A 16,758-nucleotide genomic window follows, 5' to 3' on the forward strand; every position below is an offset into this window, starting at 1 on the left:
AGTGGCTTTGATTAAAGCAGGACAGAAACCCAGAATGGCCAAGGAGGGGCTATCAAGTGACAGAGGAGGGACAGAAAAGGTGGGAGAGGCCTTTTGGTATCAAGGGATGTTGGCATGCCTTTTATCTCCAGTGCTGAAGATGCTGGACCTGGAGCACTTAAATAGATCGACAGCTACTGTACACTGACATCAGTGTAAATCACTACAGCACAGTAAGCTTTACCATAACATCTACAAGAACAATTTCAAAGTCAGTATTAAAACTGAATAGCACCACTAAATTCAGACCCCTGCAGCTTCACTGGTTTTTGACAGGGTTGTACGGATGTAAGCTTAGGCGATGAGTACATATTACTTTCTCTTCCCAGGTGTTCTGGGTGTGAAGGTTACAGCCCCAAGACTTGCTAGCTTAGCTGACCATTCTGCACATCATTTCAGCTCTAAATGGTCTTGGGTTAAATCTCTTTCTCCAGAAAGTGTTTAGGGAGTGACAACCAGAAGCTGGAGCATAATCAGAAAAAACTGTGTACCTACATCCAAGTGTGGAATCTGGCTACTCTTCTGAATTCGGAAACCTCCTTGTTGCTACCTGTTATTTCTGAATTTTGCCCAGAATAAAACCAGAATTTACAAACATTGTTTCCCTTTCTAATTGTAAAGAGTTTTATGAAGCATCATCTAACATCCATAAAATCATAAACCTCATCAACTGACATTACAGGCAGGTACAATAGCTGTAAACTCACAAGGGAAAAATATACGAATAAAAGAAAAATCCTACTATTTTATTGAGTTCTATTTGAGGAAAGATGTTTTTCCCCCAAAATGTTTCCTGTTACTCTGATTAAATCCATTAATTCACTTTAATGTGAACAGCACTTGAAGCTCCATTGATCAGTGTGATCATTGCCGACATTTTCACATTAGCTTATATGGGTTTAGCATTATTCTTAACTTGATTCTTCAAATGTGTTTTCAGAGGACAAGTCATTACTAAGGATTTTATTATGCACAGCCACATTAAAATTATTTTTCAGTATTTTCCATTATCTCATTGAACTTTCTAGAACAATGTCGGCTGTCATTAGGTATTCTGAAAACTAAACTCGGACTTAGCACTGCTTTTTGTTACAAGCACAAGTAATACAAAATGGAACCAGATTTTCTCCAAATATGCTAAGAATAGGAGTCTATTATTGAAATCTTAGGTAAGGCACCAGCACAAAGATGTACGAGGGAATATCGGTAAGGATACCCGAAAGGACCGAGCTTCCTGTTCTGCACCTGCTGCCATCAGAACACGCACTTGTGAGACGGATGCGCCTGACCCCAGCCGTACGTTGGTTCAGGCTGACCGAGGAGCAACAGCCTCACGCCCTGTGGTGAACCTGCGAGCTGGAAGCTCCTAGCTCACGCACAAGGGAGTGAAGGTGCCTCCAAAAAATGCTTCAAAAGGTGGCTTTGAAACCCAAAAATGCAAGATAACCAAAGTACGGAACAAGATACCAGAGCTAAAATGAAGACACCTATCTTGTCTATACCATGGACTAGCAGCCAACTACTTCACTCTACAGATACCACCATCAGGATGGGCCCAGTTTGAGCTCTCCCTGAACTGCAGCTGGACTGCACGCCAGGTGACTCTCCCCTGGAGCAGGGACGCCTCTCAAGGTTTGAGGCTCCTCACCTGAGACTGAGAGATCCTTCCTTACCCACGGTGGAGAGATCCCTTACCCGCGACAGACCCTCAGTAAGTGACTGACAGCATGCTGAATTAATACTAATGAAACATTACTAATCCATGTAGCTACTCAATATTATTATAAACATTGTATAGATAATTGCATTAGGCATAAACCGTTGTCCAAGTCTGAGACTAAGATTGGATCCAGCTACATCTAGGCTCCATAAGGAGTTTAGAAAGCAATGGGTTCTACTCTGAACCTCGTGAATCCACGGGAGAGTGTTCCTTACTCTTTGCATCTCCGGTCTCTGTGTGAATCATTCTAACTCGATTCTAACTCAATTTTCCTTTGTATGTTTCTTCCATGCAGTAATTAACAAGATGAACCTTGCCATCAAACTTATTGAACCTTGTCAAACCACTGTTAAACGCTGTTAAATTCCATGAAATTACTGAACTCTGTCAAATTATTATTTTACCTCAATAAAACATATTGCTGCTTCTGTCTTTTGAGTGAGGTACGTTCCACTCATCCACGACAACTCGGGAACCAGTAGAGCTAACCCTTCCGATGGATAACACCAATGCACCTCATGTCACAGGGACTTCATTTCAGTGGCTGAGGAACACATTTGCTGGAGCCCATCAACATCCTGCTACAGAACAACCTCCTGCTTCAAGTCCAATGAGTCTGACTGTGTGATGGACCAGCAGTTAGTTAAGGCTCTGTCAAAGCAGTTGGGGAATACATACATCTTTATAAATATGTAATTTTTATTGAGGTTTCCAGTTCGCTTACTAGAGCACAATTCAGTCAGTATGGCAACTGCTATATGAAATTGAGTCGTGGGTCAGCAATCGGGGCTGAATCCACCCTTTGCAAATTAAGTACCACTACATTTTGACCAGCAAGTTAGCCAGATCAGCAGATTTTTGGGCAACAGCCTGAGAATTAACTCCTGAACTTCTGAGCCAAAAAATTCTCACTGGTGCTGTGCAGGAATAGGCTTGGGCTGATTCTTCACTGAGGTCACTGTTTGATACGCACTTAGTTCTGCAAGAAGAGCCTTCCTTGTGTGATCCACGAGTCCTGAAGCCTGTGGGTAATGTTACCTTTATGACTTAGACTTGATTTAAATTAAGACCTATTTAATTACTTTTCCCAGCCATTCAAGATGTATTTGGGCAAAACTTCTGACTCCAGATAAACAGGTTTTGTGACCTTTGGTACCAAGTCCCTGCTTCCACAGCATTTAAATATATACTAATTCTAAATATGAGAAAATTGCACCTCTGCCCATAAAAGAATCCCTCCCAGTAAGTCAACCAGGCCTGCTCTTTCTCCAAGACTGGAACACTGAAATGCATTACAGCATACCTTCTGTCTCCCATCATAACAAGAAGCATAAAATTTCCAGTATGTTATAAAAATATTGGTTACATAGGCTAGTCTTTACATACAGTTAGGACTCAGACAAGACTACTTGTTGCCCTAGAATGAGTACAAGGGTAAAAATGCAAAGGTTTGGGACACATTAACTACATATCCAAGATACAGCATTAATGCTCTCAATTCATAAGAGTGTTCTTACATAAAATTGTTCAAAATTATGGCACAATTGTAGAATCACAGAACAATTTAGGCTTGAGGGGACCTTTAGCAACTTACCTGCTCTAACACCTTGCTCAAAGCAGGGCCAGCTTTGAAGTCAGATCTAATTCTGAAGTCAGGACAAGACATGGCCTTGTCCAGTCAACTCTCGTGTATCTCTAAGGAAGGACATGGCCAGCAGGTCAAGACAAGTCATCATTTCCCTCTACTCAGCACCAGTGAGACTGCATCAGAGTACTGGATCCCGCACTTTGGGCTCCCCAGTGCAAGAGAGACATTGACAAACTGGAGCCAGAAGAATTGGTTTCTCTAAACAATAGCAACGGTTTTCCTCCACTACCAGTACCAAATAAAATCAGTATCAATTTCTGACCAATCTAGTAGAGACTGTAGCCTTTTTTGCCATTGGAAAATGTTGTTCCTTAAGGTTCTGAGGAATAATTACGTTTTGGGGCCAGAGGTATACTTGCCATTTCTAATAGTTTCTGGTTGTCCCTTCCAAAATTTGATTTTTCTATTAAATTTACATTCCAAACAGAGCCATTAGATGGCTGATGCTCCCAAACAAGTATACCTCTTGCCTTCCGTATTGACTTTTACTCTGAAATCCTGACCAAATTTCTATGCTTCCTGGATGCAACTTCCAAGTACATGAATACCTTTTATAAAAATGCAGCACGGGGACATACAATTTGTTTCCGTGTCACAGTCCCCTTTCAAATCTCACAGAGAACTCTCCCCATGAATAACTTGTACCTGTCTCAAGGGGATTTTCATAGACATTACAGGAAACAAATCAGCCTTAAGCAATGCCTTTGTGCAACATACCACATTTTTATTCATTTCTGTACGCCTTCAAACTTCTGCTACATGGCATACGTAATTTATGTGCAACAGTCCCTGCTTCTTTCTCAACATACCAACACTCAGGTACTCACAGAGTGAAAACAGCTGCATGTACCAAATTAACATCCGTTATTACAGTTACATTAGATTCACACAATGTACATTCTAGTTTGGAATATTTTTTAACATTCTCTGTTAGTACAATATAGCATCACTAAAAACATCTACGAATATACAACTTGTACAGTGGTAGCCACAGTGTGCTGCAGGTCAGGATGGCCGAGCGGTCTAAGGCGCTGCGTTCAGGTTGCAGTCTCCCCTGGAGGCGTGGGTTCGAATCCCACTTCTGACACTTCCCTTTTGGGGCTGGTGTTCCTCAAGGTTCAATTCTAGGGCCAGTCCTGTTCAATATATTTATCAACGACCTGGATGCAGGAGTTGAGTGCACCATTAGCCAGTTTGCTGATGATACCAAACTGGGAGGTGCTGTTGACTCTCTTGAGGGACAAGAGGCCTTGCAGAGGGATCTAGATAGATTGAAGCATGGGGCTAGGATTAATGGGATGAAGTTTAACAAGTCCAAATGCTGGATCCTGCACCCAGGACGCAGTAATGCTGGGCACAAGTATAAACTGGGAGAGGAGCAGCTGGAGAGCAGCCCTGCAGAACAGGATCTGGGGGTGCTGGCCGACAGCAGGCTCAGGACGCGCCAGCAGTGTGCCCTGGCTGCCGAGAGGGCAAACCGCATCCCGGGGTGCACCACACACAGCACAGCCAGCCCCTCAGAAGGGGTGGTTGTCCCGCTGCATCCCGGGGTGCACCACACACAGCACAGCCAGCCCCTCAGAAGGGGCGGTTGTCCCGCTGTATTCAGCGTTGGTGCGGCCTCACCTTGATTACTGTGTGCAGTTCTGGGCCCCACAATTAAGAAGGATGTGAAGGTCCTTGAATGTGTCCAGAGGAGGGCAACAAAGCTGGTGAAAGTGATGGAAGGCATGTCCTGTGAGGAGCGGCTGAGGACTTTGGGCTTGTCTAATTTGGAGAGAAGGAGGCTGAGGGGTGACTTCATTGCTCCCTACAGCTTCCTGAGGAGGGGAAGCGCAGAGGGAGGTGCAGATCTCGTCTCCCTGGGATCCAGTGACAAGACGTGTGGGAATGGCTCAAAGCTGCGCCAGGGGAGGTTTAGACTGGACATTAGGAAGCATTTCTTTACCGAGAGCGTGGTCAAATGCTGGAACAGGCTTCCTAGAGAGGTGGTCGATGCACCAAGCCTGTCAGTGTTTAAGAGGCATTTGGACAATGCCCCTAAAATATGCTTTAACTTTTGGTCATCCCTGAAGTGGTCAGGCAGTTGGACTAGCTGATCGTTGTAGTATTTTCCAACTGAAATATTCTATTCTATTCTATTCTATTCTATTCTATTCTATTCTATTCTATTCTATTCTATTCTATTCCATTCCATTCCACTCCATTCCACTCCATTCCACTCCATTCTATCCTATCCTAAAAAAAATGGAGTTTTAAATTAAAATGGGAGATCTAATTGTCTCAGGCTAAAGAAGAGTGCAGTTCAGAAAGCAACCACTAAAAGCTGGTGGCGTTTCTGCGTGTCGCCGCCGCACCATGCCTGCAGTAGCCCTGCTTCTTCCCTGCACTAGCTCTAACGCTGGATGTCAAGCTATATGCCTCACTGACGTAGCAAGAAACGTTGCTTCCCCGAGCTGGTCTTCTGCTGCTTGAGGGACTGGGACCCACCTGCTAAGGAATACCTGGAAAGCTGTGGCATTTGCTTAAGCTGCAAGAGCAGGGGAATGAGTGGAGCAGAGCATGAGAGGGAGAAGCCAGAATGTACCTCCCTCCCTCCCCGTCCTGCCAGAGGTGAGCTGTTATTTTGGCTCCAGATGTTTCCTATAACTACAGCTTCCATCTCAAAACTAGCTTTTTTAAATTTTTTTTTATCTTTTAACTTGCTCTCTCAAATACTTTGGATATTGCACTATGTTTTTGTTTTGTTAAAATTTAAAAACCTCTCAAAAGCACGTATGAATCAGTAAATGAATTAAATTTTCACGTTACCTATTTAGAGTTAAGTACACATTAAGTGACACTCTGGAATACAAAGTATTTCCGAAAAACAAGGTCACAAACATCCGTCACAAGAACACTCTTCCCATGAATGAAGTGGAAGACTAGGATTTTTAGCGCCATAAGCTGTAAATGTTAAATATCCAGTATTGCAAATGCTCAGTAGACATGCAGTAATGACCTCTGAACACACATAGCACTAGATCATTATAAATTTGCAGCTAAAAAAGGTGAATTAATGAATTATTCCAGAGGAAGAAACAGATTAAGGGAGTGTTTTAATTATCTGATACTAACACGGACTCCGACAAAGGTAACTAATGCTTTCCATCTGCAAATGCTACCAAACACTCCTTGAGTAGTGTTGCATACCTACCTAAAATACTTTTCTACCATACCTTGTGTACAGAAGATATGTATCTGGTTTTCTCCAGAACCTTAACCCATGGGGTTGTGTTAAGCCATCCCCTCTTAGTAGGCAAGCAGCACTACAGTCCCGTCAACATACACGGGGATGTTTTGCAGAACATCCTTGCAGAAAGCAATGTTAAGATCACAATCTCCTGAACTGTCAATGCTAAATCAGTATTTAATTCCATCTTCCAGACAGCAATTCTACCAGTATTGGAATTCTGAAAGCAGCACATTTGCCTGCTATGAATGCACAGCAGGCCCAGTGTGTTTGGGTCTGACAGACATACAAAAAAATCAATAGGCAGCTGCCTAAAGCAGTAATCCACAACTGTAAATTGCAGGGTGCAGTGTTGGCTGGTCTTCCTGTGGGATCCATTTTGGATGAAACCTGAAAGTAGCATCCTGGTTGTTTATAGTCTTTCAAGTCCCACCAACACAATTTGCAATAGTAGTAATATTAGAATATGCACCAAATTGTGGCAAAGCACATGTTAACTGATAGTAGTGATTTCTGGGAAGACAGTCCCTTTCTACAAATTGGCTTTCAGAAACTTTCACAAGACGGACTGGACAGAATCTAGAGAGGCATTTGAGGGAAAGAAGAACAATTATTTTTAAAAAAATCTGATTATCAGTATGTATGCTAGCTATTTCATAATCGCATGCCAATATCTGCACTCTTTTATATACAAGCTGTTTAGTGAGGCTAGGTTCAAATTCTTCATGTGAGTATGTTCAGCTCTCTTGTCAAATAATCACATTAGCTAGACAAGATGTCCAGACTTACGTAACTTCCATTATTAAAGGAAGCACATGTTTGACTGTTTCTGAGATTAAACTGCGTACATCTTAGCCATTGCTAGTCACAAGGACCGAGACCAAACTCTCAGCATTCGCATATGCTGTGAATATTTCCTGTGAGAAAATGTCACAAGGCATGAAGTACAGAACCACAAACAGCGCAGGAGTTTTTTCTCTTTCTAGAGTGGTGCACGAGGGAGCGCTTCTGGTAAATAAGATACAGAGAATGACAAATCTTTTTTTTTTTTTTTTAAAGAAAGGGACGATACACTTTTTCAAACGAACATATTTCAAGATGCCAATGCAAACAGGAGGTAAAAGCCACGGGAAAATGTTGTGCTTTACCAAAGGAGCGGTTTTCTTTCAGCAAGCCTCTATTGAATACAATCTCTCAGTTAATAAGGAAAAAGGATTCCCTTATTCCTGTGTGGCAGCTGCAGCCAGAGCTGTACCTGTGAGCAGAGCCCTTATTGACCAGAAGGGGAAAGAACAGAGGCAGACCCCACACCCTATGTGAAATCCCCCTGAAGGGGTTTCAGAGAAATAGATAATTTTATGGGCAAGCGGGGCTTCTACCATTACCACCACTGCACCATCACACATGAGAGGATATTGCCACATAGTATTTTTTCCTTCATATAAACTTTTCTCCAGCAAATGAACGCCTATGACCAAAGTTTTCTCATCCTGGTTTTATGAATGTTGCTGATGGACTACAGGAGAAGACAGCAAGGCAGAGACCATCTCATTAGATGCTCATCACAAAGCATAATAGATATCCAGATCTGATCAGTGCTTATCACTCAGCATGAGTGACTGAATGACTGAAATGGATGGAAACAGCTTCCAGTATTTCTCTCCTGACACCAAATCCACATGTCACTTTGAAAAGAGTTAGATGAAGTTCAGCCAAGTATACACTAAGTAGGTGGACACTGAGGGAGTTTTGAGATATCTCATTACTTCTACTGCTCATTAGTGGATAGGGCAGTGTATTTCCAACACTTTGTGGTCTTCAAAGATTTTTTTTAAAAACAGAAGTAAAAGGAATAATCAGGATAGCATGGTTCCTTCAGTGCTCCCTTTAGCATTGAAACAAGCCTACGCTGGCAGTTCAAAGCATATCTGAATTTGCGTTTATCTTACTGAGAAACAATCCATTACCAGCAGCTAATGATCTTTTTTGCCCTAATGAATCTACCTTGAAAGGAATCTACCTGAGGCTCCGTGACATTCACAGTTATTAAAACATGAAAGCTGGACTAACTCTGCTGAGGACATCGATGGTTAACTCTGATGTCAATTAAATGTCAGCTTTATGAACTGGAATCAATTCAGACAATGCAAGTCTATCTTTATATTAAAGATGATGCATGCAGAAGCTCTTCTCTCAGTGCAGGGGTCCTGGATCTCTACTGGCATAAGCCACACTGCAGAGGGGCAGGCCCAAAGGGCAGCTTTGGCATGAGGAACATGGTGCCTGGAATTTAAAATATCACATAGCTGTTTCTGATAGCATAGAGACGCTTGTGATAGCACAAGCAGAAAGCTACTTGCTGCAAGTCAAGCTTGCACATGGATCTTCTATGGAGAGACATCATCACAATATGGGGCAGCTTGTTGTTTTTTCTGCTGCTAGTGCTTTTCATAACACATGCAAATGATTGAAAAAAACAGTATTTATTTGTGGGTATGCCTGTCCTGAAGCCAAAGTCTTGCTTCACTTGCAAAAGTCACATCCCCCTTTGCAAGATAATGCTGGTTTTTTACTGTGGGCCAATCCACTGGCTGTTTGCTGCTAGAAATATTCACCCTTACCTCAGAGTGGTAATTTCACACTCGTGTTTAACTGGAAATAATTTATTTTCCTGTTCCTTCAGTGGTAGTGCTAGGCTCTGACAGCTCCCGCTCTCCCCAACACAGCACAGCATTAGTGGATGGTCCCCACCAAAGCACCCAGGTACTTTAATGCCTCCTCAAAGAGGAGGGCCCACAAGCCTTACATCGTACAACTTCTAAGAAAACAAAACTACACGCTTTCCTACCTTTCTTTCTCATTAACTAAAATGAGGAGTAGAGCTATATTGCAGCCTTGTGGCAATCAGCACTGGGCAAAGCAGAAGATACCCAAGCAACAGCAGCGTCGAGATCCTTTACTCAGTAGCCGGTGTGGGTTTTACTGAATAACAATAATAAAAAATACCTCCGCATTGCCATGTGCAATTTTGCTTACCTCCCTTTTTATATGAGAAACACTTAATTTTCAGGAGAGAATATTATAAACACCAACTGGAATATAATAAATAAACTGCAAATGTCTATAAACCTGCCCCTTTATCTGACTGGTGTCAGTTAAGGTAAGATAAAAATTACAATCTCTACATAAGGAAAGTTACATAAGTAGGTGAGTGGGTTTAAAAACAAAACACAGATCTCAGAAAGTTATATTCACCTGTCAAAGCAAGTAAACTACCAGATGAAAGGGAGGCTAGGTCTGAATATGATTAAAGCCTTATTTTTTTCCCCAAAGAGCACAGATTTAGACTTGCTGAAGTCTGCATATTTAAAATACACAATAATAAAGATGAGCTATTGAGTCATCACCAATTATTTTAAAAGAGCAAATTGTTTATTTATGAGGAAACTGACATTTATAAAGAAAGACAAGAAAGACTCACAGTTGAAGAAGAAGCAGTCTTTGGGGTTTGGAGGTTTTGTTTTGTTTTTCTAACTTAATTTACTTTGCTTCATCTCCATTTCTAACTTCAGAAGTATCACATTTCAAATCTTTCCTTTTTGGCTTCTCCTATTGTGGCAAACCTTTCACATACTTTAACAAGATGTCAACTGTTAACGCGATAATCCTATCTATTAAACAGATAAAACTAAGTAAGTGTTATAACACAAATCGAAGCCTCCCAGCTGCCCAGCAGGCAAATGTCACAATTTGTTTAGCTCTTTGGATAATGTTGGATCCCCAACAACTGGACTAAATGCAGTTAAAATTAGAAGGAAGCTGCGTTGAGTTTTCGTCGAGAAGAGGTGAGCGCAGGGCACCATCTGCCTTGCGCTTTAGCTGCTGAGCCCCACCAGCAGCCCAGGTGGATCAGGCTGGGGACACTGGTGTTGGAGATTTCCAGCAACTCCACCCGAAGTTACAATGCCGATAGGAGAAACACGGCTCAATGTCAGGACTCTCCCTGGGCAGCCCTGCATGAATTGCAGGCGTGGCTGCATTGCTTTACCCTCCTCTCCTAAATAACCTCTCCTCCATAATTAAACTTACTCCTTATTTGCAGTCTAGCCCAGTACCCTCTTAACACACACAGGAACATCCGTGCTGGATCAGACCAATGGTCAGCCTAGCTCAGCATCTTCTGGGACGGTGGCCAAGGCCAGCCCTAAGGGAGAAATCAATACAGACAGTGGCAAACAGCAGGACAAACAGTAGGACAAAGCTTCCATGCCCGCGGGAATTTGGGGTTCAGAGGCTTCATAATGTAGAGGTATTTCTTTGTGTTTCATAGCCTGCAACAGACTACAGAGTCACTGAGGCTGGTGGGGACCTCTGGGGATCCTCCAGTCCATCCTCCTGCTCAGAGCCAGCTCAGCTGCAGCAGATTGCTCAGGGCCGTAACCAGGCAGGTTTTGATTATCTCCCAGGATGGAGACCATACACCCTCATGGCAACCTGTTCCAGTGTTTGACCACTTTCACATTAAAAAAAGTTTTTTCTTATGTTTCCTGAACTTTTTAGCATTCACATACTGCTGCAGCAAATTCCAGAGCCTGCCTATGCAGTGCCTAAGGAGCCGCCCGCGAGCCTGGTGTATGGGGTGGGGATTATAATAAGGGCAACGTTTCTCATGTCTCCCTACACTCTGCACAGGACCACTGCTCTAACTTAATGTGGTGGTGGTCTTACAGGTTTTAAGGTTTTAAGACCACGGCAAAGGTCTTAAGACCACAGCATTCATTACTTTTATTGGAATAGTCTGAGATAATTCATTTTTCTGGGTTCTGGACTTTCCCCATGTTGTCCATAAGAATTCCTTTCTTTGTCTTTGTCATGAGCAATGGAGGCATCTAGCATTGCTCCATAATACAAGAAAGAAACAAGATAATTCTGTATACAACTAGTTTCTGATAATAAATGCCAAACTATTTCTCATCTCTCAGATTAGAAAAAGTCAGGCAAAATGCAGTGATTTGCCAAAAGGTAAATAACCTTTTTATGGCATCTTCCATTCTTGGAACTATTCTCATAAATAGCTTTTTTGCTCTTATGACACACCTGTTGCATTTATTTCTCCCCTTCCCATGAGACTCCCCATCTGCTGTATACATCTGAAATGGCATCTGATAATTCATGCTAAGAAAGCAGCCTTATCTATTCCAGTCTTCAGATCCACTTTTTCATAAACATCAGCAGGAACAGAGAAAGATATTAGGAAATCAGACCTAGAATTCTGTGTTCAGAAAATAACCTTGTCCATGTTAAGAAACAAACAAAAAAACCTAGGGCTTTGGGGATGAGGGAAGGTTTCATCTGACAGTACAGTTCACAGGAGAATATGCATTTAAAATAAGATGAACAGAAGGAGCTGACCAATCACTCGTCATACAGAGGAACAAAAGAGTTCTGTACAAACCTGGGTTGGCCCTTTTGGCTTTACTGTAATGCGGATAGAACAATGAATCATACACCAAACATTATCCAAAATAAATCATGTACCATATCTAGTGATAAATGAATTATCCTTGCTCCTCACAACTGTCCTTTTCATAAAGAGCCATCCCTCTAGACAGTCTGAAGAGAACTGAGTGAATTTTGTTCCTGTAACTATGAGAACCAGGAAACAGAGCTAAAAAAGTTCAATTTCACAGCTAGAATTTTCGTATGGCTACGTAGTTACAAAAGATTCGCTATAAAAATTATACTTGCATTAACAATGAATTTTGCATGTTTGTAAGCTTAGAAACTGTTACAGAAATGACAAATCAAAAATACTGGCTGTAGGGGAACCAGCTTCCAGTGTTCTTCTGATAATTACAATTAGGGAGCTTAATGAAATCCAGCGTATCAGTTTCACAATCCCTACACCTCTGACTTGTACTACCATGACTCTTCCAACAAGTATGGAGCAAATGGATTAGATCTACAGACTAATTTTATAGTCTTCCCTTCAGACTGATTTTCTTGTACTTTCCAGCAATATTTAAGAAAATAGTTTCCAATTAATTGAAAGTCATTTAGTGCTCTCACCAAATTACTCCTCAATGAGTCTGGAGCACATACACTTTCTTTTTCCCAAGTGCCTTTGATTTCTTCTCTGCACACACAGACATGCACTTAATTAAAACTTTCCATCGAAGTGGCATTAGCTAGACACACAAGGCATACCAAGCTGCTCTTAGGCTTCCCGCCAGAAAGCCAGCAGTGCTGATGCTTTCCTTCATTTACTTTAAAGTGTCAGCAAAACAGGCAATTTATGACCACATAAATATGGAGCCAACAACCTATGACCACTATCTGCGGCAGTGCAGCACAGGCGCAGCCGTTTAGTTAGTCCCGTTCCCTGGGACTCGGTCACGTTGCCGAATGCGGAGTCAGAACACACTTTACCAAGTGTCTTCTGTAACACCGTAACAAAATAAATCACCAGTATGAGTGTTTAAAAAGGTGTCAGGGAGCAGCATGAACAAATCCCATTAGCAGACAATGGGATTTGTGCAGCTATCTACTATTCATCACGTTGAAAATGTAACCCCGGGGCTTTATACATACAAGCAGGATGCAGACATATCACACTGTGAAATGAGGCTTGGTTTTTATCAGGATGTTGGGATTTTTGTTAGGAAATAAAGATACAGGGAGAAAAGCCTTTTGCTCTGACACAGTGTTATGATTGTGGGCAGGGATTTAAAAAAGCATCCAAAGAAAGGGAGACATCTGAGAAATCATGTAATTGCCAGAAGCATTTGAAAAAATCTGTAGGACACAACAAGAGCTCTCGCTATGTTGTACCAGTTCTGCTTCAGAAGGTTTCAGAGATGCGTCTGGCAAGCAATCCCCGAGGGAAAATATTTCTGACCACCAGTGTAGCTATTCTCACGTGAAAGATGCAGCAGAGTCTAGATGATGCCACTTAGCCCTGTTAGGTGCTGATTGTGTGCCCTTCACATTTAAGTTGAAATTAAACTAGAGTGGTTTTAAATTGAGACTAGGTTTATGTGTGGCAGGACTGATAATTCTCTGATCTACAGACTTCATTTCCTAAAAATGAGAGAAATCTTACAAAGCTATTTTTACAGCCAGAATCTAACAGCAGTTCTGCTAAGGCTGTAAACATACCAACAACAGGAGATATCTGCAGGGCACTGAGGCCCAAGCTCAGCACAAAATCTGAGCATGAAGAAAAGTTCATCCTTGTCTGGGAAATATTTTCGTGCTTTCCTGTGCAAGAAGAAATGACTGAACTGGGGCATGAGTACCTTCAACTGACTTCATCTTTCAGTAAGACTGACCTTCAGTTTATACCTTGGCATATTTTTCTTCCAAATGCATTTCTTGAAAAGCAAAACCAAACAACATCTTCCTCATCCTGAATACTCTTGGTAAAGAGTATTGTTAGAAAATTCAGGCGAAATCCTGATTTCTAGAGTAAGAGCAAAACAATTTCACTGACTTCAGAAATGCCAGGGTTTTGCCCTCCAGCAGGATCTTGAACAGGGTGTAATGGGAAACACATCCCTGCACACTGAAGAGCCCAGCCACATACACAACGTATCTTAAGGGTCTTGCTCAGAAACTCTGTGCCTCCGGAATCTTCTAAAGCATAAGGGAACTGGAAACACAAGAAAGGTGTCTGCAGTTTTGCTCACACATTAATTGCTGGAGATCAACTGGAGAAATAAATAAACATGCTAGCATTCCAATGCAAAGAAAAACAAACAAAAAAATCCAGTCGCTGAGATGTTAGGTCCTCTTTGTAATTTCAAGTGCCAGACACTTTTGAAGAAGGAACTTACGTATTAAAGGTTATAACTGAAGTGCAAGTATAATCCTATAATTAAAGAATCTGCAGGCAATAATCAGACACTCCTACAAAAACTCCAAGATACATCAAAGAAACAGAATAGGAGAATTAAACCATTCTGAGTGTTAGAGCTACGGCATGAAGTTGGTGTAGAAATGGAGATGACTTTCTCTAACAAAAAGATACAGGCCACGCTGGCTGGTTAGCTTATGCAAATGCCTTTGAAAGGCTCTACATGAGGCAGAGGAGAGCCTTATTGTAAAATAGACTTCTGTAAAAATACAATTGAGAAAACATCAATCACTTAAGATAAATTTAAACAGACTGAAATTTCTTTTGTATTTTCATTTGTAGATTATATAACTATATAATATTTATATAGTTATATAATTTATATATTTATCTATTTATAAATATATAGATTATATAAAACACATTTTATAATTAAGGATGCAGTTGCTTGAAGCAAATTTTCAAAAGCTGTTCACCACAGCTTAAATTTTTTGTGTTATTTGTATGTGTAGGAAGCCAAATTTTTATTAGATGGACTGGTAAACTAAAAATATGTATTTTCTGTATTTTGTTATATATGCAACCATTTTATTGGAACTTAAGTTCCAATATATGAACACTGATCGGGCTTTTTACATTGTACTGGATCTGGCTGGAATGGAGTTAATTGTCTTCACAGCAGCCCGTATGGTGCTGTGTTTTGAATTTGTGATTAAAACTGTGTTGATAACACATCAGTGTTTTGACTGTTTTGGCTTACACAGTGTTAAATCCTTCTCTGTTTCCCACTCTATGCCCCTGTCTTGTCCCCCCCTCCAAGTAGGCTGGGGGATGGGCAAGAAGCTGGGAGGACACACAGCCGGGACAGCTGACCAGAAGTGACCAAAGGGATATTCCACACCCATTCAGCAATAAAAGCTGAAGGAAAAGAGGAGGAAGGGTGGGACATTCGTGAGTATGGCATTTGCCTTCTAAAGTAACCATTACGTGTGGTTGAGACCCTGCTTTCCAGAAAGTGGTTAAACATCTGCCTGGCAACGGGAAGCAGTGAATGAATTCCTTATTTTCCATTGTTTTACACTTTTGCCTCACCTATTACTCTGTCTTTATCTTGATCCACGAATCTTCTTACCTTCCTTCTCTTTTCATCCCATCCCATGGGACAGTGGAGTGAGTGAGCAGCTGTGTGGGTATTTGGTTGTTGGCTGAGTGAACCCAGCACATAATCCGTAAACTCTTCAGGACTTTTTTTGCAGATCCATGGCAAATCAAGTTTTTGTTATCTTACTACTTCATTAGTTAAACATTGCTACTTTGGAGTTTAGAGGAAGTAAAAAAGATCGAAACCCTCTTCCCTCCAGTAGGAGGAGTAATATTCAGAGAAGTGAGACTCAAGGAAGCTAACAGAGGATAAGGTTTCACAAAGTGTAAGGCAGCTACTACATTGCAGAGGCCCAAGTTCAGAGTCCTGGATGGACTTGGTTACAAGGAGATCATTAAGAATTTTGGTGACTTGAGTCCTAGTGGGTGAACTAAGTGCAAGAGGCAGAAGATGCACAGCACATGCTCTAACAAGGTAGAGACAGAAAACAGGAAATTGGGTGCAAAGGGATCAGAGAAAGTAGTGTGTGGCAAAAACCAAATCAAATGAAAAGAGGAAAACTAAACAGATGGAAGACTTGACAGAGGAAACACCTGACAAAGATAAATTGCCAGTCTACAGGGAAGCTGAAGTTCTGCTGTACCGTTAAGTTCTGGAGCTACAAACACATAAAGCTGTCAAGAAATACAGAGAAGGTGGCCCCTTAAGTCCTGGATCAATTGGCATTGAGGTAGTGTGAACATTTAAGGTGAAGAAGAAAAATCTTCCCTGCTGCTATCTGATGTGAGCAAGGAATCGTTCATAACTGGATCAACATGCTTAGGTCCATTTCCTCTCCTTCCTGCTTACCCACACCTAGAACAAATGCTGCTGAGAGATGCTGTGGGTTATCAGAAGAGAGCCACACTCCATGTTGGAAGGATGAATTCTGCAACAGAGAGACTATGTATGCACTGAAGGCTTGAGTTACCCCGTCTGAAGAGTTATGTGATTTATTAATAAATCTGAGCTCTCATTAAGTGTAGCACAGGCTGGAAAAACTGGCCAGGTGTGTAGAAGGGAAAAAAAACCCTTGAAAACCAAGAGACAGTCAGTATAGGATGTTACACATTCTCTTGCCCTATATACATCTGTATCCTAGACTGTACTGTTCTGGCTGAAT

At 41.6% G+C, this 16,758-nt stretch overlaps 1 protein-coding gene and 1 non-coding gene across 2 annotated transcripts in view; one reads left to right on the forward strand and one right to left on the reverse strand.

The window, feature by feature from the left end:
• OXR1 (oxidation resistance 1) overlaps positions 1-16,758 on the reverse strand; it is a 293,610-nt gene that overhangs the window by 229,375 nt on the left and 47,477 nt on the right. The window lies entirely within an intron of this gene.
• On the forward strand, positions 4,412-4,494 carry TRNAL-CAG (transfer RNA leucine (anticodon CAG)). Its single transcript has one exon. It is a non-coding gene; the product is annotated as a tRNA-Leu (tRNA).

The sequence above is a fragment of the Calonectris borealis genome, chromosome 2 (assembly GCF_964195595.1).
Source record: "Calonectris borealis chromosome 2, bCalBor7.hap1.2, whole genome shotgun sequence".
In the NCBI taxonomy this organism is placed as follows: domain Eukaryota; kingdom Metazoa; phylum Chordata; class Aves; order Procellariiformes; family Procellariidae; genus Calonectris; species Calonectris borealis.